The sequence below is a fragment of the Astyanax mexicanus genome, chromosome 2 (assembly GCF_023375975.1).
Source record: "Astyanax mexicanus isolate ESR-SI-001 chromosome 2, AstMex3_surface, whole genome shotgun sequence".
In the NCBI taxonomy this organism is placed as follows: Eukaryota; Metazoa; Chordata; class Actinopteri; order Characiformes; family Acestrorhamphidae; genus Astyanax; species Astyanax mexicanus.
This window is the reverse complement of record NC_064409.1, coordinates 26,041,241-26,058,669: the sequence shown is the minus strand read 5'-3', so window position 1 is coordinate 26,058,669 and position 17,429 is coordinate 26,041,241. Positions and strand designations below refer to the sequence as shown.

General features: G+C 40.4%; 1 protein-coding gene and 1 pseudogene across 1 annotated transcript in view; one reads left to right on the top strand and one right to left on the bottom strand.

Annotated features, from left to right (window-relative positions):
- LOC103044186 (myelin-associated glycoprotein-like) overlaps positions 1-16,787 on the top strand; it is an 82,273-nt pseudogene extending 65,486 nt beyond the window's left edge.
- Positions 1-17,429, bottom strand: part of rps16 (ribosomal protein S16) — a 1,145,183-nt gene that overhangs the window by 55,230 nt on the left and 1,072,524 nt on the right. The gene's annotated exons all lie outside the window — the stretch shown is intronic.

The window sequence follows — 17,429 nt, the reverse complement described above, 5'->3', positions numbered from 1 at the left end:
AAAACATTTGTGTGTAGTTTGGGTTTGCGTCTGCCTCCTCGTTCTTCCCGCACCCTACCTGACACTTAATTAATGCAGCGCCACATTTTGCTGAGATTACAGCTGCAAGTCGCTTGGGGTTTGTCTCAGTTTTGCACATCGAGAGACTGAAATTTTTGCTCATTCTTCCTTTCAAAACAGCTGGATCTCAGTGAGGTTGGATGGAGAGCGTTGGTTTGTGAACAGCTTTTTCAGTTTTCAGCTCTTTCCACAGATTCTCGATTGGATTCAGGTCTGGACTTTGGCCATTCGAACATCTGGATACGTTTGGTCCCGCAAACGCAATGGTCCCGTATTTGGCTCCATTTATCTTCCCATCAATTTAAACCAACTCCTCTGTCCCTGCTGAAGAAAAGCAGGTCCAAACCATGATGCTGCCACCACCATGTTTTACATTGGGCATGGTGTTTTTAGGGTGATGAGCTTCATTGCTTTTACGCCAAACATATCTTTTTGCATTGTGGCCAAAAAATTCAATTTTGTTTTCATCTGAGCAGAGCACCTTCTTTCACATGTTTTGTGTGTCTCACAGGTGGCTTGTGACAAATTTAAACGAGACTTTTTATGGCTATCTTTGAGAAATGGTTTTCTTCTTGCTACTCTTCCATAAAGGCCAGATTTGTGCAGTGAATGACTGATTGTTTTCCTATGGACAGAGTCTCCCACCTCAGCTGTAGATCTCTGCAGTTCATCCAGACTGATCATGGGCCTCTTAGCTGCATCTCTGATCAGTCTTCTCCTTGTTTGAGCTGAAAGTTTAAAGGGACGGCCGGGTCTTGGTAGATTTGCAGTGGTCTGATACTCCTTCCATTTTAATATGATCGCTTGCACAGTGCTGCTTGAGATGTTTAAAGTTTAAAAAACTTTTTGTATCCAAATCCGGCTTTAAACTTCTGAAAAACTGAATTTCTGGAGAGGGTTTGATGCACTGAAAGTAAAGGGGCCGAATAATATTGCACGCCCCACATTTCAGTTTTTATATTTCTAAAAAAAGTATAAAATATCCAATACATTTCATTCCACTTCACGATTGTGTCCCACTTGTTGATTCTTCAGAAAAAGTTACAATTTCATTAATTTACGTTTGAAGCCTGAAATGTGGCAAAAGGTGGAAAAAGTTCAAGGGGGCCGAATACTTTTGCAAGGCACTGTAACTCTGATAATAATAAATGTAAGGACTTTTGGTATATCAGTGTATAGATCCATTTTAAATTTATACTGGAACTAGAGAGATTCATTTTGTTCTGATTTCCCCTGATAATCACATCATCAGTAGAACAGTTTAGTGTAGGTTCTGAGACAGAGCTCAGTTTCTGGTTCAGATTCTGAAGAGCAGAGCACGTCTATAAACAGATTCAAGTTTACTTTTAACTAATTTTAACATCATTTTAACTATTTGCATCAATTAAACTCACCAGTTAAGCCAATACTCCAGCATCACTTCCTGTATCATCCCGGCTGTATTTTTAGGTGGCTGTAGTTGGTAGGTGAGGGAGGTACCTCCTGTACTTCTGCTGAGAGCATTCTCTTATATAATTATTTTATACTGTTAAAAAATATAAATTCTGCTGGTTTATTTAGGCAGTATATCCTATAATTATTATTTTCTTTGTATTATTTTTACTAAATGCATTGTCAAGGTGAACGAATCAACACATTTCAGACACATCTGTTGCCATGTAGCAGAAACTCTATATTGTACTTTGTTGGTGTGTCTGCTGGGATGTTAAGGATGAAATAATTGTTTAAATCAATAACGTAGTAATGTAGTTTTGTAATTGATTTTCATTTAAAAAGGTAGGACAAGCTTAAATATATATTTTTTAATTTTATACAAATGTTAAAATGACCACATTCTTTCAGTACAATCTAAATAAATGCTGTATTTCTGTGTTTCTCTCCTCCAGGTGGAATTTCCTCTACAGAAAGATGAAGCTAACCCAGACTCTTAGTGTGGTGTACTGTATGATCAGAGGTATGTGTGTGTGTATTTAGGCTTTATATTCTGTAAATAGTGTATATTCTGAATCTAAACTAGTGTGTGTTACTGTTCTAATCTGTGTGTGTGTCTGTGTGTGTATGTGTGTGTGTTGCAGTTGTTTGGATGGATTTCTCCATCACTCTTCCAGAGACTGTAGAAGCTGTGATTGGACACTGTGTCCTCATTCCCTGTCAGTTTGAGATTGATTCAGTCTATGCTCACTTATTAAAAAACACTTCTGTAGGAAAGTGGTTTAAAGACGGCACTGAGTTTAACAACATAGTCTTTGACTCCTCAACTCCTGATAATAACCAGAATAAAGGAAAAATAACAGGAGATCTCAGTAAGAAGAACTGCACCACCATCTTCACCAGCATCAGTCCAGATACCAGTGGGAAATATTACTTCAGAATCAAGGGAGAAGGAGGTCTGAAATGGTCTTATAAAGAGTCACATGTTTCTATAAGTGTCAGAGGTGAGTGATATGATTAAACCTAATTCATAGTTTTATCATATTAATGAAGATTTAAATAGAAATCTGATGATACTCTAACTCTGTTTCAGACTCTCCCCCTAAACCCACTCTGAGTCTGAACGTGGATCAGGAGAAGGTGAAGAATCTGAAGAATGTGATGGAGGGCAGCTCTGTGAATCTGATTTGCTCTGCTTTAGCCCCGTGTCCCTCTAACCCCCCCAATTTAACATGGACCAACGTGCCCTCCATCATCAGTGTCCAGGAGATCCAGAACACCACCTTCATCTCCTCTCACCTGAGCTTCACCGCATCTCACCTTCATGATGGAGACTTAATCACCTGCAGTGCCTCCTACCAGCTGGAGGCCAAACCCATCAAAAGCGTTTCAAGCTCTCGTCTGTTGCTCGTTCTGTGTAAGACTGACTTTTATAAAATATTACTCAATAACAAGAGCCCTATTAATTCCACGATGTGGAGATAACTGACGGAATCACAGAATTGTAGAATAAAGGCAGAATTCAGACATAAATACAGAATACTCTCTTCCTATAGCCAAAAACATCTAAAAAAAATAAAAAACACGTTTTAAACTGCAGAATTCAGAGCACTACTGTATCCCTGTTCTAGATTTATGATTTAGCGTGTTGTTGTGGGCATCGTGGGTGGATTAATTAAATTCATTTCGAATGGTATACACTAAAGCTAACTGTTGCTACTCTTGTTGCATTAAATTAAGGGTTTAAGGGCATTATTAAAAGGATCTTTGTTTAAAGATTAAGCAATTTAAGTTACAAGTAGCACTTTTGTTTATTTATTTTATTTATTATTTATTTAATAACAATAAATGTTGTTAATTTTTACAGCTTTTTTTGTGCTTTTTCTAAATGTAATTGTAGCAGTTTCATTACATACAAAGTTGCCATTTGCTTCACTTTTTGTTTCCTTCTATCTATAAAAAGAAATTTAAAGTGTGACAAAAAATATATAAAAAAAATAAAATGGAATTTATAGGGGCCAAAATAATTATGGAACTGTTGGTAAACATTTATTTACTTTAGTTCTTAATCCTGTATTTCTTCTCTCAGATCCTCCGAGAAACACATCTGTATCAGTGGTACCTCCTGGTCCAGTTCTGTTGGGGAGTTCAGTGTCTCTGATCTTCAGCAGTGATGGAAACCCAGCAGTGCTGAACTTCACCTGGTACAGAGAGAATGGAGAGCAGATAGGGACTGGAGACACTCTCAACATCATAGAGACTAACGATACACACAGTGGTTTATACTACTGTACAGCTCAGAACCCACACGGAACCCACAACTCATCTGTGCAGCTGGACCTTCAGTGTGAGTACAGTGATGGAACATTTCATCAGCTGGTAATGAGTCAGCAGGAGAAACTGGGTTGTGAGGAAAATCTAGACCAGGCTTTTACTGGTCTCCAACAGAATATTACTTGTTATAGTAAGGAGGAAAAGCTGGTCCCGGTTTAGGATGATCCGAGTCACAGAAAGGTGGTTAATCTTTACTCTCCCCTCACAGATCCTCAGAGAAACACGTCTGTATCAGTGGTACCTCCTGGTCCAGTTCTGTTGGGGAGTTCTGTGTCTCTGGTCTGCAGCAGTGATGGAAACCCAGCAGTGCTGAACTTCACCTGGTACAGAGAGAATGGAGAGCAGATAGGGACTGGAGACACTCTCAACATCACAGAGACTAACGATACACACAGTGGTTTATACTACTGTAGAGCACAGAACAAACACGGAACCCACAACTCATCTGTGCAGCTGGATGTTTACTGTAAGTACAGTTTGTCAGCTGTCACGTTAACACATTTTCAACCAGAAAATAACACAGCCAAGATTAAGGTTGGACCAGACTCACAGCCTTGCCTTAATAAACCTCCCCAGGTCATCTACTTGTATAAGGCTATGGTCTCTCGTCCTGTTGTCCACAGACTTTTGTGCAGAAAGCTGTAAAACATTGCATTTTGTGGTTATTTTTGGACAGAAATGGGGACAGGGACATGAGTTCCTTGAGACACTGTAAATATTATTACATAAGAGACTGGAATTGATGCTAGTAAAATTATTAGAACAAGAACTGCTGAAGATGAAAGTCATATGGAAGACACTGGAAGACACTCTGGACAAGACTGGATAAGACTGGGCTTTAGGATAGAAGGTTAAGGAGAGGATGAACCATTGTCAGAAGAACAGTTCAGTCCAGAGTAAGGAGGATGGGCTGAGTCAGTGATTGTTGGAGAGGCTGGTTATAAGAAGAACTTGTGCCAAAGTAGGGAGAAGAGCCCAGGTTAGGAGGTAATTTTTACTCTTCTTAAACAGATGCTTCAGGAAACTTGTCCATGTCAGTGTCTCCACCTGGTCCATTTCTGCTGGGGAGATCAGTAAAACCAGCAGTAAACTACACCTGGTACAGAGGAATTGAAGTTATCATGGATAATGGTCAATTATTATGATCAACAGGCCTAATGAAATATACAGTGGTTTATTCTATTGTAGAGCTCAGAACCCACACGGAATCGAAACCACATCTGTAAAACTGGACCTTCAATGGGAGTTTTTGGGCCAGTATGAGAAGGAAAAGCTGGAGAAATTGGGTCATAGTATTTATGTTCATGTCAGTATCAGAGTTAAAAGCTGGGCCAGAGCAAGGAGAAGCTGGGCTTCTTCAGTAAAATAAATAAATCAGACTAAAATAAAATAGACAAGTTGGTTTAGTTGCTCTGGAGTAAAGTGAAACTGGGCCTGAGTTAAAAGGAGACGCTGGCCCAGATTAAGGACATGTCTGTGTCAGTGTCAGTGTTAGGTTGAGAAGCCAGGCTGGAGTCAGCAAAATAACTTGTACCAAAGTATACAAACTGACCTTGAGGCAGGAGAAGCTGAAACAGAGTTGTTAGAGAAGCTTGGATAGAGTTAGGAGGTCTGGAGTAAGGACAAGAAGGTGGGCTGTAGACAGGTCATTGACATTGAGTACAAAATCAGCTGGACTGGTTGAATCTGGTTTCAAGCTAGGCCAATGGTAGCCATACAAGCTGTTTCAAAAGTTATAAAGAAAATTTGACCCTGAAGAGGAGAAAATGTCCCAGATTTAAGTGAATGCAATATAGGAGGTTAATCTCTTCTCTTCTCTCTCAGATCCTCCGAGGAACCATATCAGTGTCTTTACCTAGTCCACTTATTTTTGGGAGTTCTGTGTCATTGAACTACAGCAGTGTTAAAAACCCAGCAGTAAACTACACCTGGTACAGAGGAATAGACACAGTAGAATAGACACTGGACCCACTCTTATGATCAACAAGACTAATAAAACACACAGATGTGTATGCAACTGTAGAGCTCAGAGCCCAAACGAAAGTGAAACCACATCTGTGCAGCTGGAAGTTCAGTGAGAGTATAGGTGTATGACACGAAGCACTGTTTCAACATCTTTGTCTGAAAGCAAAATTCACAAAGGAGCATTATTATCAAAATGTAGAACGTTTTTTTTACTTCAAATTTTGGTCCCGCTTTATAATAAGTGTCCCTATGTACTGTGTAGTTACACGGTAACAAACCACGTAACTACAGTGTAACTACTGATGAAGTACACATTGTTACAGATTAACTATAGAGGTACAGGTTATGTATATACACATGTGTATTAAGGTTAATTTTGAGTTATGTAAGTACACATGTGTACCAGGGTGAGTGTACTTACACATGTAATAGAGCAAGTGTACTTACACAAGTGTAACAATATGTGTTTACTTACATACATGTAATAGTGTGTGTGATAAGTTGAGTATAAACTTATCCAACAGCTATTGTCTAGTATAATATTAGGGCTGATTGAGTACACACACATTGTTACAAATGTGTAAGTACACTTGCTCTATTACATGTGTAAGTACACTCACCCTGGTAAACATGTGTACTTACACAAGTCAAAATTAACCTTAATACACATGTGTATTTACATAACCTGTACCTCTGTAGTTAATCTGTAACAATGTGTACTTCATCAGTAGTTACACTGTAGTTACATGTATTGTTACCGTGTAACTACATAGTACTTAGGGACACTTATTATAAAGTGGGGCCCAAATTTTTATCCAATTTTCTTTCCAATTCACAAGTCCAATAATCCAACCCACTCATTAGGAGTCCCACAATCACATGTGATGCCCCAACACACCAGGAGGGTGAAGACTAGCACATGCCTCCTTCTATACATGTGAAGTCAGCCACCACCTCTTTTTTGAACTGTTGCTGATGCAGCGCACTTGGAGGAAAGCGTAGCGACTCGGTTCCAATACATCAGCTCACAGACGTCTTGTGCTGAGCAACATCACCTTGTAGAACGATATGGGGAAAGAGAACCATCTACCCACCCAGAGAGAGCAAGGCCAAAGGCAATCTCCAATAGCAAAGTACATGAATAGAAGAAGCCTGTTTTGACCAAGACCCTAAGGTTCAAATGGAAGGCAATTCGGTGAGCTTGGTCATGCTGAGGGGATGAAGCAGACCTGCAAACTTTAGAGGCAACTCAAACTCATATGGGCTTATATGTTGTAGGTGAAAATGTAAAATAATTTGTAGAAGGAGGATAAAATTGTTGCTGACCACGTGATCATCAAAAAAAAAAACCCTAACATATCTACCATAGCTGACACTAAAGCTGGTGGAGGTGATGTGTCATGTGGCAGCAGCTGCACAATAAGTGGAAACCATGCTGTGGCCGGCTATGGAAGCTGTAGCCACTGGTGGCAGAGATAGGATGCTAGGGTTTGCCTCACTGCTTACAGGGGAGAGTGTCGCAGCCAGCAAACCCAACAGTAGGGCTGGAGAGCATCCCAATAAGTGAAAAATGCTCCACTAATGGAGGCGGGTGACGATCCATGCAGAGAACAGCTGTTATTTGACAGAACACAGGATCCTATTAAAATGGAAAAGACAATTTGGGAGTTTTGAAACTGTTGGAACCTTGGAGGCTTGGAGGACTAGAGGGTAAGTGAGATGTGTCCAATGTCTGTGGTACATAGAGCCAGGTACAGGGCGGTCTATGTCTGCACCTAGTATCTGCTGGTAGGGGCTCGGTTGGATAAGGAGTGGATTGAAAAGTAAACAGGGAAGATGCACCTAGATCTGGTGTGTATGGTGCAGGGGTGCTGAACCAGGCAGAAAAGGCTGGGGCAGTCAATGCCTGGTTCACACTACACGACTACACTACACTACACGACTATTTGCACTACATGATTGGTTGTGCTGTAATCTCGAGTCCTTCAGTTGTTGTGGCTTTCAAAACAAACACAGGTTTTTGAGTGAAAGAAGAGAGTGGGGTACAGTCCTTTGGCCAAAATTTTGTTTTTATGTGCACAAATGTTAAATTCAATTAAAGTAAAAAAAAAATAGGTCTCACTGCCTTGGTGCCGAAATCAAGAATAGTCTGTAGAGGCTGGTTCAAGCTGCAAGGGCTAGTTGATAGCTTTTGTACAGGAACATGACAAGCAGCTCTGTACTCCTCAGACTGTCTGATCTGATTCTAAGAGAGCACTACTGCAAATGCTCACTTTACTGCTTATATCAGGTCAGCTGACATCTATACTTTACCTTAACACTATTCTGCTAGATCCTCCGAGGAACACGTCTGTATCAGTGGTACCTCCTGGTCCAGTTCTGTTGGGGAGTTCAGTGTCTCTGATCTGCAGCAGTGATGGAAACCCAGCAGTGCTGAACTTCACCTGGTACAGAGAGAATGGAGAGCAGATAGGGACTGGAGACACTCTCAACATCACAGAGACTAACAATACACACAGTGGTTTATACTACTGTAGAGCTCAGAACCCACACGGAACCCACAACTCATCTGTGCAGCTGGATGTTCACTGTAAGTACAGTTTTTCAGCTGTATATGAAATACACCAGTCAAGTATGACATTATGACTTGTTTCTATAACCATTATCTACTAAGCATATAGGTTTTAGACTGGAATATATTACAGACTGCAATATCTAAAGGTCACTGCTGGACATCAATAGAATAGTTCAACAGAAAACAAGTTCTGCTTTGCAAGTTAGCAAATGTTTGCCGATGACTTCACCAAAGCATACAGCGCTGGCCAGCAGCCAGTGTCACAGAGCCTCAAGCCTCTCAGCTGTACAGTACTGTTCACTTCAGTCTGAACCTTACATCAGATTAAAAAAAACAGGATAAAAAGCAGAAGAGTTTCAGATATTAGCTAATATGAAGCAGGTTAGCAATTTGTGCTTGGTGCTTGTGTTAAGCAGACATGTTTAGTCATCGGTAGAACTTTGTGCAACAAGCGTGATCTTGTGCAAGAGTGAGAATCTCCTCAGCACATAATAAGGAAGATTTTAAAGGGAAGTAAGAGTGAAATAAGACACCCTAAACTTCCCTTGCCATAAAGAAGAACTAATCAAAAGCTTAAAACAGAAAACCTTGTCCTATCATTTCTTAATCTGAGTTTGTTTTTTGCCTGGCCCTTGTCCTGATTACAGCATGCAACGTTTCCGCAAGCAATTTACTTTACAAACATTTACTTCTTTTCAGAGTTGCATCATTTTTTCAAGATCTTGTATTTATGATGGGAGATTTGGAGCAGTGTTCAAAGTCTTCTCTAGCACATCCCAAAGATTCTCAGTGGGGTTAAGGTCTGGACTTTATGGTGGCCAATCAGTTTCTGAAAACAATGTCTCATGCTCCCTAAACCCTGCACTCTTTCACAATCTGAACTCCATGAGTACTGATACTGTGCTGTCAGGGAAGAAAAAATCCATTAATGGAATGACATTGTCATAATGTTGCTGAACCTAGACCAACTGCAGCAACCACAGATCATAGAACTGCCCCACAGGCTTGATGGGTCCAGCACTTCTGCCTTTTCCTACCCTAAAACAGCTTAAAACATGACTCATCAGACCACATGACCTTCTTCCATTGCTCCAGAGTCCAATCTTTATCTTCCATTGCAAATTAAAGATGCTTTTACCACAGCCTCACTAAAAAGTGGATTTCCTAAGGCTACACAGCTATTTAGTCCCAATCACTTTCCTTTTCTTTGACCAGGCAAGTGTGTATAGATATTTTTCAACTGCATTTATTATTATATAAAACACTGTATACTGATTAAATTATACATAATTGCACTGTACAATAATAAATAGACTGTTAATATTCTGAAGTCCTGATAAAATATGCGAGTTGGAGTGAGGTCTGATAGTGGAAGCAGGTGAATTATGGGACTTGCAGTGAGGTCAGATATTGAGTGCAGGTGAATTATGGGAGTTGGAGTGAGGTCTGATAGTGGGAGCAGGTGAATTATGGGAATTGGAGTGAGGTCTGATAGTGGGAGCAGGTGAATTATGGGAGTTGGAGTGAGGTCTGATATTGAGTGCAGGTAAATTATGGGAGTTGGAGTGAGGTCTGACAGTGAGTGCAGATGAATTATGGGAGTTGGAGTGAGGTCTGATAGTGAGTGCAGGTGCATTATGGGAGTTGGAGTGAGGTCTGATAGTGGGTTCAGGTGAATTATGGGAGTTGGAGTGAGGTCTGATAGTGGGTTCACGTGAATTATGGGAGTTGGAGTGAGGTCTGATAGTGGGAGCAGGTGAATTATGGGACTTGGAATGAGGTCTGATAGTGGGTGCAGGTGAATTATGGGACTTGGAATGAGGTCTGATATTGAGTGCAGGTGAATTATGGGAGTTGGAGTGAGGTCTGATGGTGGGTTCAGGTGAATTATAGGAGCTGGAGTGAGATCTGGTAGTGAGTGCAGGTGAATTATGGGAGTTGGAGTGAGGTCTGATAGTAGGTGCAGGTGAATTATGGGAGTTGGAGTGAGGTCTGGTAGTGGGAGCAGGTGAATTATGGGAGTTGGAGTGAGGTCTGATAGTGAGTGCAGGTGTATTATGGGAGTTAGAATAAGGTCTGATAGTGGGAGCAGGTGAATTATGGGAGTTGGAGTGAGGTCTGATAGTGGGAGCAGGTGATTTATGGGAGTTGGAGTAAGGTCTGATAGTGGAAGCAGGTGAATTATGGGAGTTAGAGTGAGGTCTGATAGTGGAAGCAGGTGAATTATGGGAGTTGAAGTGAGGTCTGATAGTGGGTGCAGGTGAATTATGGGAGTTAGAATAAGGTCTGATAGTGGGAGCAGGTGATTTATGGGAGTTGGAGTAAGGTCTGATAGTGGAAGCAGGTGAATTATGGGAGTTAGAGTGAGGTCTGATAGTGGAAGCAGGTGAATTATGGGAGTTGAAGTGAGGTCTGATAGTGGGTGCAGGTGAATTATGGGAGTTGTAGTGAGGTCTGATAGTGGGTGCAGGTGAATTATGGGAGTTGGAGTGAGGTCTGATAGTGAGTGCAGGTGTATTATGGGAGTTAGAATAAGGTCTGATAGTGGGAGCAGGTGAATTATGGGAGTTGGAGTGAGGTCTGATAGTGGGAGCAGGTGATTTATGGGAGTTGGAGTAAGGTCTGATAGTGGAAGCAGGTGAATTATGGGAGTTGGAGTGAGGTCTGATATTGAGTGCAGGTGAATTATGGGAGTTGTAGTGAGGTCTAATAGTAGGAGCAGGTGAATTATGGGAGTTGGAGTGAGGTCTGATAGTGGGTTCAGGTGAATTATGGGAGTTGGAGTGAGGTCTGATAGTGGGAGCAGGTGAATTATGGGAGTTGGAGTGAGGTCTGATATTGAGTGCAGGTGAATTATGGGAGTTGGAGTGAGGTCTAATAGTAGGAGCAGGTGAATTATGGGAGTTATTATCATCCACTGTGGACAGAGTAGCGTCAGATTAGAATTGTCCATCTAAACAGAAACTAGCAACTCCAGATACATATCCACATTCAGTGCAGGAGACCCCAACCACTTATCCCACAGGTCAGTGCAACGTTTTTAGCGTACTTGGGATATGGCAAAAGTGATACATAATTAATTCCTGTTCTCGTTCTCTCACTCTCTCTCTTTCTCTCTCTCGCTCTCTCTCTCTCTTTCTCAGTCTCTCCTCGGGCCTCTCTCTCCTCCCACTGTAACAGCAGTGATGGTGGGATCCTGTGTGTCTGTGAGGCTCATGGATTTCCTGTTCCTAAACTGGAGTGGCGTCTGTCTGGAGGTTCTGTTTCACCGTCAGTGAATCGATCCATCAGGGAGGATTCTGTGGGCAGCACGGGCCTAAGGAGCATCATTACCATTGGTCCAGTAGCTACAGACACACCCACCCTGCAGTGTTTGGGCTCCAATAATCTGGGCAGCACCAATCAGCAATTCAGTTTTATTTCCTGCTCATCTCCAGGTCAGAAACCCTGCATTTTACAATGAAAATTAGGGGGAATGTGTGTTAGATTACGTTTTAAGTATTAAGTAAAGTATTTAACAAGTATTAGGAAGGATTAATTGTTTATGATCTCAAGCACAAAAACTAGTGTAGCACACAACAGTTGTTTATGAATAATAGGTGCAATTAGATATTTTTGAATTGTAATATTACTTTCAATTTTGGAGTAACACTGACATATGTCAGCACAAGCAACACATGAAAAATCCCCACCAGCCTGATAATTCACCGTTTTAATAATCCTCCAAGCCAGTGACCTAATACCCAAAAATCAGCCAGCCCAGTAGTCCAAAACCTAAATATTATTCCACCAATTTAATAATCAGTCACTTTACTAAGAAATGTTTGGAGGAACATCAGTAAGAACATTCTGTGCTGTGGTTTCCAGAACATTCTCGTTCTTAGTATGTAACATAAAAAAAACTGCTTTATCTGTTTCTCAGCTCAGACTAAAAAATGAACTGTTATATTTACAGCTCTGTGTATCACTCACAGCATCTGTACAAATGTTTAGGGCGTAACCCTGCTAATGAATGCACTGTTCATCTACTTGAGTTCGAATTAATTTGTTCATTTTCTAGCACATACTGACATCTGACTCCATATCTTTGTTGGTGCAGTTTGTAAGAGCAATACAACTTTTTAAACTGACGGTTTGACGTTCTTCCGACATTTTTTTGTATTCCATCCTTGTTTAAGTATCAGTTTTAATGGCAGCAACACATCCTCAGAGCTGATGCTCCCACCACCAGGTTTAACAGTGAGGTTTAAAAGTCTCATCTTTCCTTTTGCAAGCATACTTTTGATCACTGTGGCCAAATACTTAAATACTGAATTTGGAATGATTAAACATAATGTTTTTATGCCTTTTCCTTATTTTATTCGTAGGTTTTTTTCACATGTCCTCTGTACTGTTTGGAGCTGCTGTTGGAGCGTCTGCAGTGATGTTGCTGTGCATCATATATGTGTGTGGAAGGTAGGTCTGTGGTGTATGTAAGACTGCAGGGAAGTCTTAGAGACTTTCGTTACCCTAAAGATACAATTGAACTATAGATCGATAGTTCAGTTCATTTCAAGTAAAACAATTAACAATTTTACTGTTTTAAGATCTCATGAGTAATTGCTATCTGACCTTTTTTTTAGGCGAAAGCATCACAAACCTTCACAAGAAGAAAATGCAGGACTCGTTCTAAATGATAGGGTCAGTAAGATATTACATTCAGCATGCACACTCACACACACACCCTACAGATATCTTTTGTTTTTGCTTTTTGTCATATTTATTTTTCATATTTATTTTCAGAAAGGCCCTTGTTTTTTTTTTTTATACCATTCAGACGTGAACTTGTTTGTGAGTGAGACCTGAAGTTCTTTAAATGTTGTTCTGGGTTTTTGTGTGACCTCCTGGATGAGTTGTCCATGCCTTTTTGGCATAATTCTGGTCAGCTGGCCAGTGCTGGGATGGTTCTCCAGTGTTCAATGTTTTCTACATTTGTGAATAATAGCTCTCACTGTGGTTTGCTGCAGTCCCAAAGCCTTAGAAATGACTGACAGATGATCAAGGTTTTTTTTTTCATCTGTTTTTGAATTTCTTCAGATTGGGGCGTAATGTGTTGCTTTTTGATTTCTTTTAGCTGCTGCTTCATGCTGTCATGTTTTTTTGTCAAATCGTTTTTTTCACTATTTACTGTGGATCCCACAGGCTGTTTATCAAGATGAAGAGGAAGAGTCTCTGTACACCAACAAATCATCCAAACGAGCGCCCAATCCCAGAGACCCGGACATACTGCACTACTCCACCATCTCCTTCCCCGGTGAGGACGGGTCCGGAGAGATCCGGGGTCTGTCCTCACTAACGTCCGAATATTCCACTGTGAAGCACAGCCATGGAGAACAGGGGGAGGAAGAGATTACAGTAACAGAGATGGAACCGCCCTCAGCAGAGGAGGTAATCTACGGAAACATTGTCCGCCACTCCCATTCTGACGTGGACGCCGATGTGAAATTAGAACAACCTGAGACGAGAAAAACAGAACCAGAGAGGTCCACACACTCAGCGGAAGAGGAAGGTCTTTACGCAGAGGTTAAACATAAAGAACACAAAGAAAAAGCATGACAAAATAAAAATACAAAAATTGCCTCAATATTAAATATTTTTTAATGTGGGTGAAAAAATGGGAGAGAGTGGGGTACCACCTAATCAGATTATTTTAAATAACTATATTTGAAAAAAAAAAAACTTTACTACAAAACTATGATGTAAACTCAAACTCAACTTATGTGATTCTCACACAGATTTGTAGCAATTCCCTTACACCTGCAAATCATGTGCAATATAAAATCATATGGGGCCCTATCGTACACCCTGCATGAGACTCGTCACAATGCTCGTTGCTATCTTACACCCCGTCAACAGTTCATTTTCACACCTTGCGCCCGCGTTGTTAAAATAACGTTTCCTCTATTTTAACAGCCAGAAACTAATTGGGCATTTACTCTTCATATTAACAGGTAATGAACATATTGTTTGTCTGACTAATTTGCAAGTCATTGGGATCACCTAACTGAAATTTTTAAGTAGTCTGTTCCAGGCCAATTCCAATTCACCCCTTGGTCCTACTACTTAGCCATACCCCTCTGTTTTGCTTGTGCACGCCTAGACGTAGAGTGTCCCGATTTTTAAAGCTGGAGGTGTAGGTGGAAATGTTACAGACCCAGTTACAGTGTAGCTGATAGTTATAACATGGCGGAGTATTACAGTTTAGCTGACAGTTACAGCGTAGCTGAGAGTTACAGTGTAGGTAAAATTTACCATGTATTTAAGAGTTACAATGTAGTCTAGAGTAACAATGAAACCAAAAGTTTCAATGTAGTAAAGAGTAACAATACAACCAAGAGTTACAAAGTAGTAGAGAGTAACAATGTAATGAAGAGTTACATTGTAGTGAAGAGAAACAATGCAACCAAGAGTTACAAATTAATCAAGAGTTACAATGTAGTCAAGAGTTACAATGCAACCAAGAGTTACTACGTAGTCGAGTTACAACATGCTAAAATGCTGTAGGTTGAGAGTTATAGTGTATCACAAAAATATGTACACCCACATTTCTGCAGATATTTAAACATATCTTTTAATGGGACAACACTGACAAAATGACACTTTGACACAATAGAAAGTAGTCTGTGTGCAGCTTATATAACAGTGGGAATTTATTCTTTCTTCAGAATAACTCAATATACAACCATTAATGTTCAAACCATCAGAAACTAAAGTGAGTACACATCTTAGTAAAAGTTTGCGAAGTATCAATATTCTGTATGGCCACCATTATTTTCCAGAACTTTGTACTCCTCAACCTTCTGCTTGAGGATGCCCCAAAGATGTTCTATTGGGTTTAAGTCTGGAGACATGCTTGGCCAGTCCGTCATCTTTACCCTCATCCTCTTCAATAAAGCAGTGCTCGTCTTAGAGGTGTGTTTTGGAGTCATTATCATGCTGGAACTCTGCCCTGAAACCCAGTTTCCCGAGGGAGAGGATCATGCTCTGCTTCAGTATTTCACACTACATATTGGAGTTCATGTTTCCCTCAATGAAATGTAACTCCCCAACACCTGCTGCACTCATGCATCCCCAGACCATGACATTCCCACCACCATGCTTCACTGCAGGCACGACACAATTATATTTGTACTCCTCTTCTGATTGCTACCATACATGCTTGAGACCATCTGAACCAAACAAATTAATCTTGGTCTCATCAGACCAGAGGACATGGTTTCAGTATTTCATGTCCTTTGTTGACATGTTTTCAGCAAACTGTTTGCAGGCTTTCTTGTGTGCAGAATTCAGAAGAGGCTCCTTTTTGGGGTGACAGCCATGCAGACCAATTTGATGTAGTGTGCAGCATATAGTTTGAGCTCTGACAGGCTGACCCCTCCACCTTTTCAATCTCTGCAGCAATGCTGACAGCACTCCTGCGCCTATCTCTCAAAGACAGCATTTGGACGTGATGCTGAGCACGTGCACTCAGCTTCTTTGGATGACCAACAGAAGTCTGTTCTGAGTGGACCCTGCTCTTTTAAAACTCTGGATAATCTTGGTGACTGTGCTGCAGCTCAGTTTCAGGGTGTTGGGAATCAGCTTGAAGCCTTTGCCTCTTTATGTAGCGCTACAATTAATCTATTAAGATCCTCAGAGAGTTCTTTGCCATGAGGTGCCATGTTGGAACTTTTAGTGATCAGTATGAAAGAGTCTGAGAGCTGTACTAGAAAACTGAACACCCCTGCTCCCTATGCACACCTGAGATCTAACAAACGAATCATATGTCACCGGGGAAAGGACGCACACCAAATGACAAAAGATCTTTTTCAGGTATTTTATTCTGATTTTATTTAAAACAATAAAAATAAAAATGAATACACAGTAAAACCCTAACTTAGAACACAGTACAGTATTTGGTAGTGGCACTAATTACAGAAAATAGATAAATAACATTAATACCACATTAATACCATTAACAGAGCTCTTTTTATATTTGTTTTTAAGCTCACCTCGATTTACTCAGCTTTACTCAACAAGATTTGAGCATTTCTTTAAGAGAACTTGGATAAACAGCTTCTCTTATTTCATTAGGATGGCAATGGATGGATCCTAAAATGGAGCACCACCATTCACTGCAGCTTGAGCCTCCTTCTCTACCATGCTCTTAGCTCCTCCCTTTCCTCTCTCAGGGTGACAACACTTCTGATTGTGTTTCTTAAAGTTACAGACACATTTTAAAGGTGTATTCTCAATTCACCACCTGGCTACACATATTTCATTTTGGAGGGAACATGACAAGCAGTGCTCAATTTGGACATTTAGGGGTGTAGTTTTTTAGGGATGTACACACTTTTGTTGCCGGTGGTTTAGACATTAATGGCTATATATTGAGTTATTTTGAGGGAAGAATAAATTTACACTGTTATATAAGCTGCACACAGACTACTTTTCATTGTGTCAAAGTGTATTTAGTCAGTGTTGTCCCATAAAAAGATATACTTAAATATCTGCAGAAATGTGAGGGGTGTACTCACTTTTGTGATACACTGTACAAGGTTACAGACTGTTACAATTTAGCAGAGAGTTACAATGTAGCTTTTTATTCTCAGGTATTTAACCTGTTTAAATGTTGTACATCATTACTGTTAATTCTAATTCCTGAATGTTGCCTCAATTAAATCCACCTTTCTTTCATACAGATCCCATGTCAGCTATGTCTTATTTAGATTTTAAACTAGACTTGGTCTTTGATGCTTCTGAAATGTTTGTTTAATATGTTTCTTTGTTTTGTCTACAAGTAAAGAAAGATATTGTGCTCTAACTTTAGCTAGAGGAAGTTTATAAACAGGAAACAGTATTTCCCAACAGCTATATACAGTTTTTTTTTTCTCACACTCAGTTTCACCAGTTTCAGCACTGCAGTCTGCTGATCCTTTCACACTGCTGTAAACATGCTGATGCTGATGCTAACACAGCAGTTACTGTGGAGAGTTTAGTAGTTTAGGAGCGGCACAGTGTGTGAAGCTTAATACTGGTGTAAGTC